The sequence below is a fragment of the Vicugna pacos genome, chromosome 2, assembly GCF_048564905.1.
Source record: "Vicugna pacos chromosome 2, VicPac4, whole genome shotgun sequence".
Classification (NCBI taxonomy): domain Eukaryota; kingdom Metazoa; phylum Chordata; class Mammalia; order Artiodactyla; family Camelidae; genus Vicugna; species Vicugna pacos.
Window position 1 is genome coordinate 51,490,777 of NC_132988.1, and position 13,758 is coordinate 51,504,534.

Consider the following 13,758-nt stretch of genomic DNA (forward strand, 5'->3'; position numbering starts at 1 on the left):
AGGTGGCCCTTGAAAAATCTCTGGAAACTCTAGGGTTGTGTGAAGCACAATATGAAAACCTCAGCCAGAGCCAGTCCTTTTATAATAAAATGATAAACTGAGATCTAAAGGTATCATGACCAGAAGTCAGCTTTTCTGCTTCCTGGGCTTCAACATTTTCTGCTACATTTTCTGACTTTTGTTTCCCAGGCAACTTGAGGCTGCCCCTCATGGGGCCTTCTGCCATCTGCTTATTTGCGCGGCAGCCCAGAGGCCAGGAGGGAGTGGAGTGATGCAGGCCCAGCGTGGGCTCACTCTCTGCCGAGCTGTCTGAACTTGCCACCAGCATCTAACCCCTGTGAGTTAGCATGTGGAGGGCCAGCCATGACTCTTTCCTGACCTTTCTTTGAGACTGTTACTTTTCCACATTTGGTGGGCTGATGAGGTCCTTTCAATGTTAAGTACTTGGTCTCTGCTTTTGTCTTCAACATCTGAGCTGGCAAGAGCAAATATTAGACACAAAGGCCCAGACCTGACTAGGGCCAGTGCAGTGCAGAAGCAGAGGACCAGTTTCCGGTTAAGATGGCGGAGTAGCAGGACCATGAACTTGCCTCCTCTCGTGATCACAACAAAACCACAACTTCTAAATAGCTGAACAACCGTCAATTTAAAAAAGACTAGAACCAGGGGAGGGTATAGCTCAAATGGTAGAGCACATGCTTACTATGCATGAGGTCCTGGGTTCAATCCCCAGTACCACCTTTAAAAAAATAAACAAACCTAATTACCCCCACCCCCAAATAAACTTAAAAAAAAAAAACAGAACTTAAAAAAAGGCTAGAACCTACCAAAAAAGAAGCAGAAGACCAGAGCAGGAGCCAAAATCATGAAAGGCCCTGTGTCCATGCTAAGGAGTCTGGATTTCATCCTGGAGGCGATGGAAAGGAATTAAAGACTTGCAGGCAGGGGCGTGACATGAGTGGATCTGTGACTGAGATGGATCACCCTGTCGACACCAGCAAATGGACAGCGGTGGGAGGTGGGACAGAAGGCAGGGAAACCAGAGGGTGGTGGCTACAGGAATTCAGGGGAAAGATGATAGAGACCTGCACTAGGGTGGTGATAATTTGGATAGAGGGGAGGAGCTAGATTCCAAGGCATTAAGCTTGCCTGTACTTAGAACACTTTCCAACTGCTGACTAGAAAGCTGGATTAAAGTGGCCAAAATCATTTTCAGGGGCATGAAACAGTGTGGATGTCATGTATGATCAAGCTTCAGATTCAATTTCGGGGACCATTCCCAAGCTTCCAGTTTCCCTCTAGGGGCCACCACATCTGGCTGGACAGGCTGTGTACTGCACAACTCCAGAAGATGCTGCTGACGTAGACTGCAGTGTGTTTAAAGTGCCTTCAAGTTGTGCCACGCTACCATCCTGCTCCCTATGGTTGCGTGAACAAACACTTCTAGAAATGGTCTACAAAGCTTCTTGAGAAATGTTCTGTGAGGTATATAAGCCCTACTAAATAGAAGAGGTGAGGGTGAGGCAAGATTACTAATGGTTACTTTCAGCATCTAATGCAAGACTGAAACCATCCTTGCTTCAACTGGAGCTGAGAGAGGAGAGGAGGGCAGATGGCAGCAGGCTCTTTGGTGGTTGGGGGTTGTATAAAGCATTTGGCATCCGAACAGACTAAGACAGAACTTCCAACAATGCAGCGTGGCTCCAGAATGTGGAATCCAGCCCTACCAAGGATGCCTTGCCTTGGTGCCCAATTCAGGGGCCCAGGGTGTGGACAGCAGAGGAACTTGGAAAAGTATGTGCAATGGCAAGCCCCTCGACAGCATCTGCACCCACACACCAAGAGGCGTTTCCTTTCCACTGTGTGTTTGGGAAAAGGATGAGGTTCCCTCACTTTCTCTTGTTTCACAATAGCCAATAAGGAAGGTAAGTCTTCCAGTAGCAGGCCTCTTGCTCATAATTCATGGTGCATATGAAATGGACAAAGAAGTAAATGAGTAAGTGTAATTGTGTTTCACTGTCCACAGCTGACATATTTCTGGGAAGTTGGGAGTAGACTACATACAAACCAAGCTGGAAGCCCTAAGAGATGAAAATTGCAAAGGAAAGTGCCACACGCTGTGTCAGTCATAAAATCAGTGCCTAACAGTACCTGGCACCTAGTACATGCTCTCTGAAAGGTCACTGAACTCACATATAAATGAGTCATGTTAACCAAGTGCTGTCTACACAAATTAGCTCATTTGATCCTAACAAGTCTGTGAAGTAGGTGTTTTATTTCCATTTTATAGAGGAGAAAACAGAAGCTCAAAAATGTTAACTGACTTAAGTGCTCAAGATCACAAAACTAATAAATGGTATAGCTGGGATGTTAATTGAGATCTGATTTTTTTCCACTACTCCACAGTTGTCTGTAATTCTGCATAATTCTGATATAAAGCAACCTACTGAGGTTTTTGTAAAGAAGAAAACCATGCCTAATGTGTATTTTGTAAGTCATTTTTGGGATGTTATTTTGGATTCTCCTAGAGTGGGGCTTTCATCTTGGAAATGCGTCAAGTCCCTAGTTTACCCTCATTTTGAAGAGTCATTGAAGCACATAAAGGATGGTAGGCACAAAAAGAGAAAAAGAAAAATACAAAAAAAAAATTCTTAACTTTCCCTCTTTTGTGTTGTCTGTTAGAATCTGCATCTCTCATATTTAGCTAGCATTGTAAAATATTTTATCTCTTTTTCTGTCTGGTTCAAGGCTGAAAGATTTGTTTTCTAAAATTGGCACCCTAATTTGTTGGGTTGACTTGATAAATGAATGAAGTAGAAATTGGTGTAGAATAATGGAAAATCTTGCCCTAAAATCACAGGCATTAAGAACCATCCATGGAGGGGATCATGAATCACTGGGGTTCTGAACTTCCTTCCATGCAAAAACTGAAGAAGATGAGCCCAATGGTGAAGGCAGCTGATCTCAGAAAGTGTCACCTCCCAGACGTGCTACAAACAGTGGGTTCCGCCCATATGCAGTCATCCAGATTTCCAGGTGTCTCCCACCTGCCTGGGGCTTCGTGGGCCAAAGTCACTTTGAACCTTCACATCCTCCGGAAGTGATCCCCAAGGCTCCCACTGAACATCTCGTTGTTGGTTCCTGTGCTAAACCATTGTTGAGCTCTGCACACTAGGTGTGCTTTCTCTGCTGATCTTTTTTCAGGTGAGGGTGAACTGAAGCCCAAGGATCAGGTGCTGGCTGCAGAACAAAGATGTTAATTTCCACCAGGATCAAAGGTGAACAGAAACCCAAAATAAGGACAGCACCATCACCATCAGGGGCTTCAGACAGTAAAGCAGAACACATTTTTACAATTATATCAGAGACGCTGCTCAGGAGACTTTAACTAGAGTAGTGCAATGTCTTGATTTGATCGACCTCGTCCTTATTTGACTGGCAGAAGTGTCATAGCCGACGGTGGTATTTTCAGGGATTTCAGAGACCTCAAGTTTGTTTGTGGCTAAACTTCATTCATTCAACTTTCCCTCATTCAGAGCCCTTTCCCCAAGTTAATTTATCTAAAGCACTGAACAGAAACTTATCAACTGTCTAATTTTAAAATAGAAAGAGAATTTGTTTAGTAATTTAGTTGATAAAAGAGGGTCCAATAAGATCTAAATACGTACCTGAACACATAAAATTTTGATGGAAGTGGCCGCATATTCCCCAGCAAACACACTGCAAATTCACAATGGTGTTTACTGAAGTGCACTATTTTTAGAAAAGGCCAGTCTGCTGGAGCTTGGCTTTGAGAGAGTTGCTTGATCCTCCCTTTCATTGCTACGTGGTAGAGTGGACCTTGGCGAACCCTGGGTGGGGAGAAATCATCACCTGGGCTTCCACTGCATGAACCTCCTCTCCTGTGACCAAATATAGCCCTGCTGCTTCAGGAAGGTTTGCATAAAAGGGATTGATTTCCATTTGATTCTGCAAATGGACTCCCTGAGTGAGCCTGGCAGAAAGGAAGAGAATAAGGAGGAAAAAACAGTCTTAGGCAGTTCTGGCCAGCTTCCAAGTGCTCTGAGCTGACAGGGCAACTGGTTTAATCTGCTTCTTTAGAGCTGAAGACATGCTTAACTTTCCAGGCCAGAAACCTGGGACTTAACAAGCAATTGCCTGAGATTCTGATTTTTTTCTGGTATAAAAAGCAAAACCAAAACCAAAATACTAAATATATGCTAGCGTTATCCTAGATCAAAAAAAAAAAACTTTAATTGCAGAAATTGTGGCTTCCCTCTTTCACTTAAAAATGACTTTTAAAATGTAAAAAAAAATACTTCTCTAAGAAAGGATCATTTTGCATCTATTTTTACTGCATGATAAAATTAATACTGTTTAAGACAATAAGCTATCCCTCTTTAAAATGAAATTAATTGAGCTGGATCAAAAATAATTGTTATTTATTTCCTGATCATTTACCATGGGCAGGCATTAATCTCAGTTTAGTTACAAAGATAAAGGTCAATAAAACATATTTACTGTTCTCACAGGGGCCTCAATCTGGCAGGGACGCACAAACTCATGACGCTGTAAAGATATGTATTCTAATTTTCACACAGTACAAAGAGTGTTATACAAACGGATGGGCAAGGTGCTGGGAAAAGAAGCCAAGGTAGTAATGCATATGGCCTGGAATTGGGCAGAAGTGCACTGTGGCCTCACATGGATATTAACATTTAAGCCAGGCTTTGAAGAGCTCCTATCCAGCAAGATTTAAAAGTCAGGCCAGGAGTACATGGGGACACACTGTACAGCAATCACTGACAGTGAGGCCAGCTCCGTTCAAACAAGGCGACTGGGCCAGAGACGGGATTACTCAGCTGCTGCCACCTAGCCCAAGCCCTCTCAGCTCCCACCTGAGTTGGAACGCTGGGATCCCACTCACTTTTGCTTCACCTCTTGACCTACAGAAGCCTTGTCTCCGCAGTGCATCAAGACTCGTGCCTTATTCACAGACATAGAAAACAAGCCTATGGTTACCAGCGGGGAAAGGGAGTGGGGAGGAATAACTTGGGAGTTCGAGATTTGCAGATACTAACTACTATATATAAAGTAGATACACAACAAAGTCCTACTGTATGGCACAGGGAACTATATTCAATACCTTGCAATAGCCTATAGTGGAAAAGAATATGAAAAGGAATATACGTATATATTTATAACTGAATCACTATGTTGTACACCAGAAATGAACATAACACTGTAAATCGACTATACTTCAATAAAAAGCAAACAAAATAAAAAGGCTCATGTCTTTAAGATGGAAATCATTTATCTCCTTAACACACATGGGCAGAACACCAGCTTCCTGTCAGACGCTCTCCTACATGCTTGGAAATGTGAGTAAACAAAACATGCGGAAACCCCTGCTCTCGTTGAGTTCATTTTCTAGCAGTGAAGACAATGAAAAACATAAGAAACAAATATAAATAAGTAAATTTTATAGTCTATTAGAAAGTAGTAAGTACTATTTCACAATCTGTGCAGTGAAAGTCCGTCAGGAGTGGAGGAGTTGGGAGCAGGTTTACATTTTAAATAGGGCGACCAGGGTGGACCTCGTTGAGAAATTGACATTATAGCAAAACTTGAAGAAGGGGCGGGATGGCTGGAGAAGAGTGTTACAGGCAGAGGGAACAGCCAACGCCAACCGCCAAAGTGGAAAGCACCTCATGTTTTTAAAAACAGCAAAGAGACCATTATGGCTGGAGCAGAGAGCGAGCAGGACAGAAAGATGAAGCCAGAGAAAGAAGGAGGATCAGCTCATAAAGGGTCTGTCTGGGTATGACGAGGAATCTGGATTTTATTCCGTGGGGAAGGGGTTTTGAACAGAGAAATGCCCTGCTCTGACTTAACACTTGAAAAAGGAACAATCTGGCTGCTATGCTGGGGCTGGATGGCAGGGGGAAAGTTGAAGCAGGATGAATGCCTAGGAGACTGCTTCAGTAACCCAGGAAGGAGACGATGGAGGCTAAGAGCAGGGGGAGAAGCAGGGGATGGTGAGAGAGGTAGGGTTCCGGATCTATGGGGAGGGTGGAACCGAAGGGATTTGCTGATGGGTAGGCCGTGAGGTGAGAGGATGAGAGGATTCAGAGATGATGCCAAGGATTTTGTCCTGAGCAACTAGAAGGGCGGCACTTCCATCAGTTGAAATGGGAAAGATGGCAAGTAAAACAGATTTGGGGCTAAGATAAGGAGCTCTGTTTGGACATATGAAATTTGAGATGTCTATCAGATACCCCAGCAGAGACATGAATCTGAGTTCACAGGAGAGGTCAGGATGGAGCAATGTGTTTGGAAATTATTGGTATGTAAATTGTACTGAAAGTACTGAATAGTATTGGGTGAAACCACAAAGTGAATATGTACTTATGGAGAAGAAAAGAACATGAACTGAGAAAGAAAAGAAACAATCACTAAAGACTGAGAAGGAGGGATCAGGGACGTAGGAGGAACGCCAGGCCATGCAGTTTCCTGGAAGCCAAATGAAGGAAGTTATAATCAAGGAAGAAAGAATGATCAGCTGTGTCCAAGGCTGCTGAAAAAGGTAGAGAATTGGCCTTTGTATTTAACAATGTGCAGCTAAATCCCAGGACTCGTTGCTAACTCTTACAAGAGCAGTTTTGGTGGAGTGGTAAATGTAAAGCTTGATTGGAGTCAGCCATTTGCAGTCTCTGTTTCAGAACCAGGTTCCCCAACCTGTTTCTGTTTCTGCCTTGCTTCTTATCCTTCTGCCCGTCTACCTGGCTGTTTTCTCATGTGTGTCTTCACATCAGCTTTGGACTCTGTGCTTGGCTCCATCTCCATGGTTACAACTTTGACTCCTTTAAATAAATGACTACGTGTCCCAGCCACATTGCCTCTAGATGCCTCGAATACAGATCCCTCCCAGCTCTCTGACCCTGACTGTTTCTACCCTGATATTATCCTCATGGTACTATTACTGTCCTATTACTACTAGATTTGTCCTGGCTTTAGAGGGGACCAGATACAAGTGTCAAAGAGCTTAGCATAGATTTAGGTGTTGGCAAAGCTTTCTTGGTGCACAGATCATACCACATTTCCTTCTTCCCTTCAACCCACTCTGTTTCATTTTTCCTGAGGCAGACTCACCAACCTGGATGCCATCGTTGGCTCTACCTTTCCAAGAAGCTGGGACCCTTCATGTCTTGAGCTGGCCGCAAGGGCTAGCTTCGCTTAGTGGTCATGTGACTTCCGTGGAGAGTTCTATATCCCTAGTCTTCCTCTGAATTCCTTTAAAGCTGTTTTGGAACTTTCTCCTTCCAAAATCATCCCACATAAGAACTTCCACTAAGTTCTTGTCACTGGGAGCAGCATTAACATTCATCTTATTTGCATCACTATATGCCGGAATATGCTCTAATGCTAGGGGCACAGAGATGAAAAAAAGGTCAAGTGGATTCCTAATAGATGTTTGTCATCCAAAGAGACACAATAAGGAGTATTTCTCGGGGACTTATGTTGGCCCTTATGTTTGTTATAGCTGCATTCAACACCAAGCTAAGACGATAATAATGATGATGGTGATAGACTCCAGGATCTAAATCTCCTGGAAAAATAAAGGAATGATGGGATAAGAATGTAAGGTTGTTGAATAATGACTGCTAAAGGATTCTATCCAGAGAGAAAATTCAAACCAGCTCTCTCTGTCCATGTTCTTTAGTCCAAATATTTCATAAATGTTTCCTGAAAATAAACAACAATACCCAAGAATGGTCCCAGTGACTAGGTTAGGCATCTTAATAGAAACTGTGTGTAAAATTTATCATTTACTTAAGTTGACAATGATGGAAAATTTTTGGAAGGTGTCTGTGGTAAACAGCCTCCAAAATGGCCCTCAGTGATCTCTACCTTCTAGAATTTACACTCTTATGTAGTTCCCACCCATGTCATGATCGATAGAATGAGGCAGAAGTGACGCTATATGACTTCCAAAGCTAGGTCATGACAGACATCCTGGTTTCTGTCTTGATTTCTCACTCTTGGATCAGTCACTCTGGAGAAGTCGAATGCCATGTTAGGAAGACACTCAGCCGGCCCTATGGAGATGCCCACATGGTCAGGAACTGAGGCCTCCTACCAGCTACCAGTAAGGAACTGAATTTTATTTCCAGTGTGTGAGTAAGCCATCTTGGAAGTGGATTCTCCAGCCCCAGCTAAGCCTTCCTATCCATTCAGCCTTCCCCAACATCTTCACTGCAACCTCAAGAGAGATCCTGAGCCAGGACACTTCAGCTAAGCAGCAGCCAAATTCCTGACCCACAGAAATTGTGTAGAATAATAAACATATGTTATTTTAAGCCCTTAAGTTGTGGCATAATATGTTACGCAGTAATTGATAATGAATACAAGGTCATACAGAACTTGAAATTACGATCCTCCCTCAAACCCTAGAGCACTAACAAAGTCATCAACTTTACTTAACTGGTCTCTCATATACAGTTTAATTTCCATGTTTTCAGAGTTCCAGAACTTTGACCCCCTTTACCTTGAGATTTATCAGATTTTCACAGTGGAGCTTAGTGACTCAGAAGCTAGGCTTTTGAATTAACAGATTTTAGTTAAATCACTGTCCTACCACCACTTATTAGCAGTATGACCTTAGGAAAGATGTGCCTCAGTTTTCCTGTCAGCATCATAATTATAAAAAGAACCTAGCCCAAGGACCTACGTATAACACAGGGAACTATATTCAATATCTTATGATAACCTATAATGGAAAAGAATCTGAAAAAGAACAGATACACATGTGTATGTATAACTGAATCACCTTGCTGTACACCTGAAATCAACACAACATTGTAAATTAACTATACTGCAATTTTAAAACATGGTTAAAATAAGAGCCTAAGCCAGAAGACTGATTAATCAGATAATATATATAGAACACTTAGCACATGGCTGGTTCATAAAAGCTACTCATTAAATGGTTTTAATGATGATGGTGATGGTGATGATGGTAGTGACAATGTGATGATGAGGATGACGGAGAAGGTAAAAATCTTGTTTTCAACTTAGGAAAATTCCTTACAAGGTAAAAGACAGAACCTTTTCAGTTCTATATTACAGTGGTCTCAGTTATCACTCTGTATTTCTTGTACTTGTGCAATTACATCTATAATGTTTATTTAATTTTACAACATACCTATTTTTCCAGCTTCTTCACTCCCCCTTTCATAACCTACAATATGTTGCAGGTATTCTCATGATAGAAGCACAAACTACTGAGTCAATTAAGGCAAAAATTTAGCAATAAATCTAATTTTGATGATTATTTATATCCCTATTGGTTACTCTTTTGCAGGTAGATTACTTGTTATTAACTAGATAATGAAAATGCATAAATTGTTCAACTATTCAGCTCTTTATGAAAATGTATAACTAGAGCTTTGGCCAAGTAGCCAAACACTTTGTAGTGTTTAGTTAAATCTTCATAGTAGGACTGATTTAAAAAGACACATAGAGTTCACACTCTTTAAAGATTGGGATGTGTTTTAATCTCATGGTTAAACATGATTTTAGTTTTCCTTTCCCCATGGAATTTAACAGGGAAGAAGACCTGCTGGTAGTGTAGACCTACTGGTAGTGGTAAGTGCCCGTTATTTTGGTGCCTCTCTTACTCTCAGTTTTATCAGTTTTACACTAAGTAGGTTGAACTAAATAACGTATAGAGTCTTGCTTCCTCCAGATTTCTACTCATTCTCCAACAGGGAAATCACAAGCGTACTTTTTCCTCCCCAAAAAAGGCTATTCAAGATAAAAGGCTTCACTGAATCTTTGTTTCCAATGGATATCTAGTGTTAAGGATGAACTCCACCTGCCTTTTACATATCTTTGGAGTGTCCTGGAATAGTGAGTCATAAAACTCGTAGCTAGATGGTTCCAAAAAGTCTAAACTCATTCCCAGAATGTGTGTTGTCATGAGACCAGCAATGAAGCAATACCAACAACAATGGAGGACTCCCTGTATGCTGGGCAGTATTTTAGGTGCTTGACACGTTCATGTTTAACCTCCTTTAGTCCTCACTCTCACTCTGCTAGCTATGGTTAGCCCAGGTTTCAGAGTTGCCTGGTGTCTCATGAAGAGTGTTCACATTTTCCATCATCAGACACCAGAGAGAGAATTCTCACTCTCTCCATGGAGCCCTCAGCATGGTCTTCTTCATGCCAGTAGCAGTGAGAGCCGAACTTTAAATCATGAAATTCTGCAAAGTGAGAACTGAGGAAAACACATCCATGCACAGCAAAAGGGAATACATGTGGTCTGGAGGTCCATTCTGAGAGGTCCACTCTGCTTAGAGATTGCGAAATCCAGTCCTCCTCACCCTCCACTCCCACCACACATACAAATATCCACATCCATGAAGCACTCACTTCAGCCATTTCAAAAATTTTTAAATTGATTTCATACTAACAGTATTAGAAATGGAGCATGTAATAGCTTAAAAAAAAAAAACAACCTCAGGTACTACACCAAAAACCAATCGGTGAATGAATCATTTTTATAGAAGAAAGGCAGCAAACAACAGGTAAGAATTTGAAAAGATCAGGGCTCTGGCTGGGAAGAAAAAACTGCCTGCCCTTCTAGATAATCAGACAAGTCATTGGGGTCCAAATACAAGTTTCTTGTGACTACTTTTTTTGTTTAAGTTAAGCCGTTGATATTCATTGAAGTTTTTCCATGGGAATAATATCTAAGGTACACAAAGGGCTTATTTTAAGCACAGAGCAGAAAGCAAGGCTTTGGGATAGAATTCAGAGGCCAAAAGATATCTCCAACTGCTGAAGTAAAGAGTCTTCAATTCCAGTAAATTTGATTTACACAAATTCAACCACTCTATTTGTGGGGGTGGGAGCCTGGAAAATAAAATGTTATCAAATGTTATTTTGCATGAATGTTTTTTATTATATACTGAACAAGCAGGTGAACTTATAAATTGTATATTGTACATAATCATGTGATTCACATATTATGTTATACAGATTGTATGTTCAAAAACCTGAAATCAGAATTTATGGGCAATTTAAGAGATTTCCAAGAGTAATTTTGACCTTACTTGTCTTTTGACTTTCAGCATAGTCTTAGAAGCCAAACCACTGTGAATTAAAACAGCCTTTCACAGGGGAAGGTATAGCTCAGTGGTAGAGCGTGTGCTTAACATGCATGAGGTTCTGGGCTCAATCCCCGGTATCTCCATTAAAAAATAAATAAACAAACCTAATTACCTCCCCCTAAATTTAATTAATTAATTTTAAAAATGGCCATTCAGTGAGCAAGAAGGCCCAAAAGATGGATGCCTCCTGGTCCCAAGTATTAATCCAAATCTGTTTTTGATCAGTCTGTTAGGTCTTATCCGTAACTGTACAGAGGTTGCTTTAGTTACGCTAAGACAGTTGGCAGAAAACTCCGGTGAGAAGAACTTTCAAAACTGGGAGAGCACGTATCAAAGTCAGGGAGAAAATGTCTTGTGGGCTCTCATATTAACAGTGTGTTGTGTTGAGCTAGAAGTGGTATTCTTTCCCATGAGTTTGCTTCCCTAGCCGCTGGGGGCTTGAGAGGGGATGGTTCACCAGACTTAGCCAGAAAAATCCTCTGCACCTATTTCTGTTCTTAGGGGCTGTAAGCATGGTAATTACACAGAGACCAACTTGAGTCTAATGGAAGGGGGTATATGTTTCCAGTGACTAAAATAGTAGCACATTAAAGTCAGGCAGGTGCTTGACTAGGGAATGTGAAACCATCTTCTCCCTAAGAGGCTCTGAGAGTTTTTATTAAATGTTTTCAGCAAAATAAACTGTTACTAGGAAAACATGTTGTTATAAATACAAGAAGGGTCTGCGGGCCTGAAATGTATCTGGCTAATTTCTCCTTCCTTTGTAATCCCACTAAGCCTGGATGCTCAGCAGTGGCAGTTACACCTCCTGGCACCCTTCATCATCCGGGGCTGCTGGCAGAAAATGGTCAGCTTTCTGAGCTGAAAGGAGACAGTCATTCTCGATTAATGACCCCTGACCTTTTAAAGTCTCTGTATTCAGAGATATCTTTTGACCCGGGAAGCTCTTGCATGGTGTCATGGGCCAGTGTACAGACAGCAGAGGATTTTGTTAGAGGCAGTGATGGTTTAATGAAATGTGATGGCATATTCCAGAGAGGCCCCTTCTGAATTTACCTCAATTGTTGAGCTGAACTATGTATAACAGTCATGATTTTAGGATTTATTCATTCTGAATTTTTATTATGTGATAACATATGTAGAAATTTATCTTTGCTTTATTTTTAAGTTTTTTATCATGCAAATTTTTAAGATAAACAAGACACCAAGGGGACTGCTTACCAACTTTTGAGTATTAAGCGTTTCTAAGGACTTGGGATACAACCTTTTATAAACAATGTGTTAATAATACCCATAGATCATAATGCTTTGATACGTCAGTTATAAATCATTTTTAGTTATTCATTTAAGGAGGATTTTCCCTGAATAACGTTGCTAGGTTTTCTCCAGTTATCCAAAAGTAATGATTTAATTATTTATTGATAGATACAATAATGCAGGCAAAATAGCATTTACTGAGTCCCTACAAAGAGTAGGATTCAATGGTCAGCAAAGATTTGTTGTGTGCTTACTATGTGGCAGGCCTTTTTTGGACACTGGGGACAATATTAGAGAATAAAGGGAGGGAGGAAGGAAGGGAGGAAGGAAGGAGAAAAAAATCTCTGTGCTTGTGGAGCTTATATTTTCCTAGATGTTAGTTGGGGTTAAAGCAATCAGTCAGACATGACCCCTGTCTGCAGAGACTTTATATTCTGGTGAGAAATATGGGAAATAAAGACAACAGTTTTATAAAGGTAACTGGACTGGAAAGGACAGGAATGAAACATACAGAGTGATGAGACACGTGGTCATTGTGAAGCTCCTTAAGGTATGATGATCAGGGAAGATCTTGTGAGGAAATGAAGATTAAGCTAAAATAAGAAGGATAAGGAGAAGCTGGGTATTTAAGAGCCAGGGGAAAGGAAAAAGGGTTTTTCAGACAGACTGATAGCCTGAGGCAGGGAAGAGTTTGCTTCTGGAGGAGCACCAAAGAAGCATGCCTGGAGATGCAGGTGGGAGCCAGGTCACGTGTGGTTTCGACCTCGTTGTTAGCGCAGTGCAAAGGGTTTTAAGAGAGGGAGTGGCAGCACTGATTTGTATTGTTAAAACATTCTGGCAGCTGGAGAATGGACTTCAGAGGGGCCAAGAGGGAGCAGGGAGAGCAGTTTGGAGGCCACGTGAGAATGATGAGGCTTGGGCCATTGTGGTAGCTCTGGAGATGGAGACAGGGGTTGGCTTTGGCATGTATTTTGGAAACTGATTTGAGAGGACATATTACTGAATGGGATGAGGATGAGCAGAGTAAAAGGGAGGACCCAGCTCTCAATTAATGGAAGTGCCACTATTGAGATGGAAAACGCTGTGATAGAAATAAGACTGGGGAAAGGGGAGGGCAGTGTGAATAAACCATGAATTCCCTTCTTGACATGGTACCTCTGTGATCCCTATTGGACATCCATATGAAAACATATATGGGGTATATGAATCCAGAACTGAGGGCAGAAGGCATAATATTGGCGGACACCAGCCAGAGTAAGGTGTTTGAGACTATAGGCCAGGATGAGAGCATCTTGAGGGGAGAATATAGATGATAAGGGAACAGTTA

General features: G+C 41.6%; 1 non-coding gene across 1 annotated transcript; it reads left to right on the forward strand.

Moving 5' to 3' along the window:
• The first annotated feature begins 670 nt into the window (after positions 1 to 670).
• Positions 671 to 741, forward strand: TRNAS-ACU (transfer RNA serine (anticodon ACU)). The gene has a single exon. It is a non-coding gene; the product is annotated as a tRNA-Ser (tRNA).
• The last annotated feature ends 13,017 nt before the right edge of the window (positions 742 to 13,758 follow it).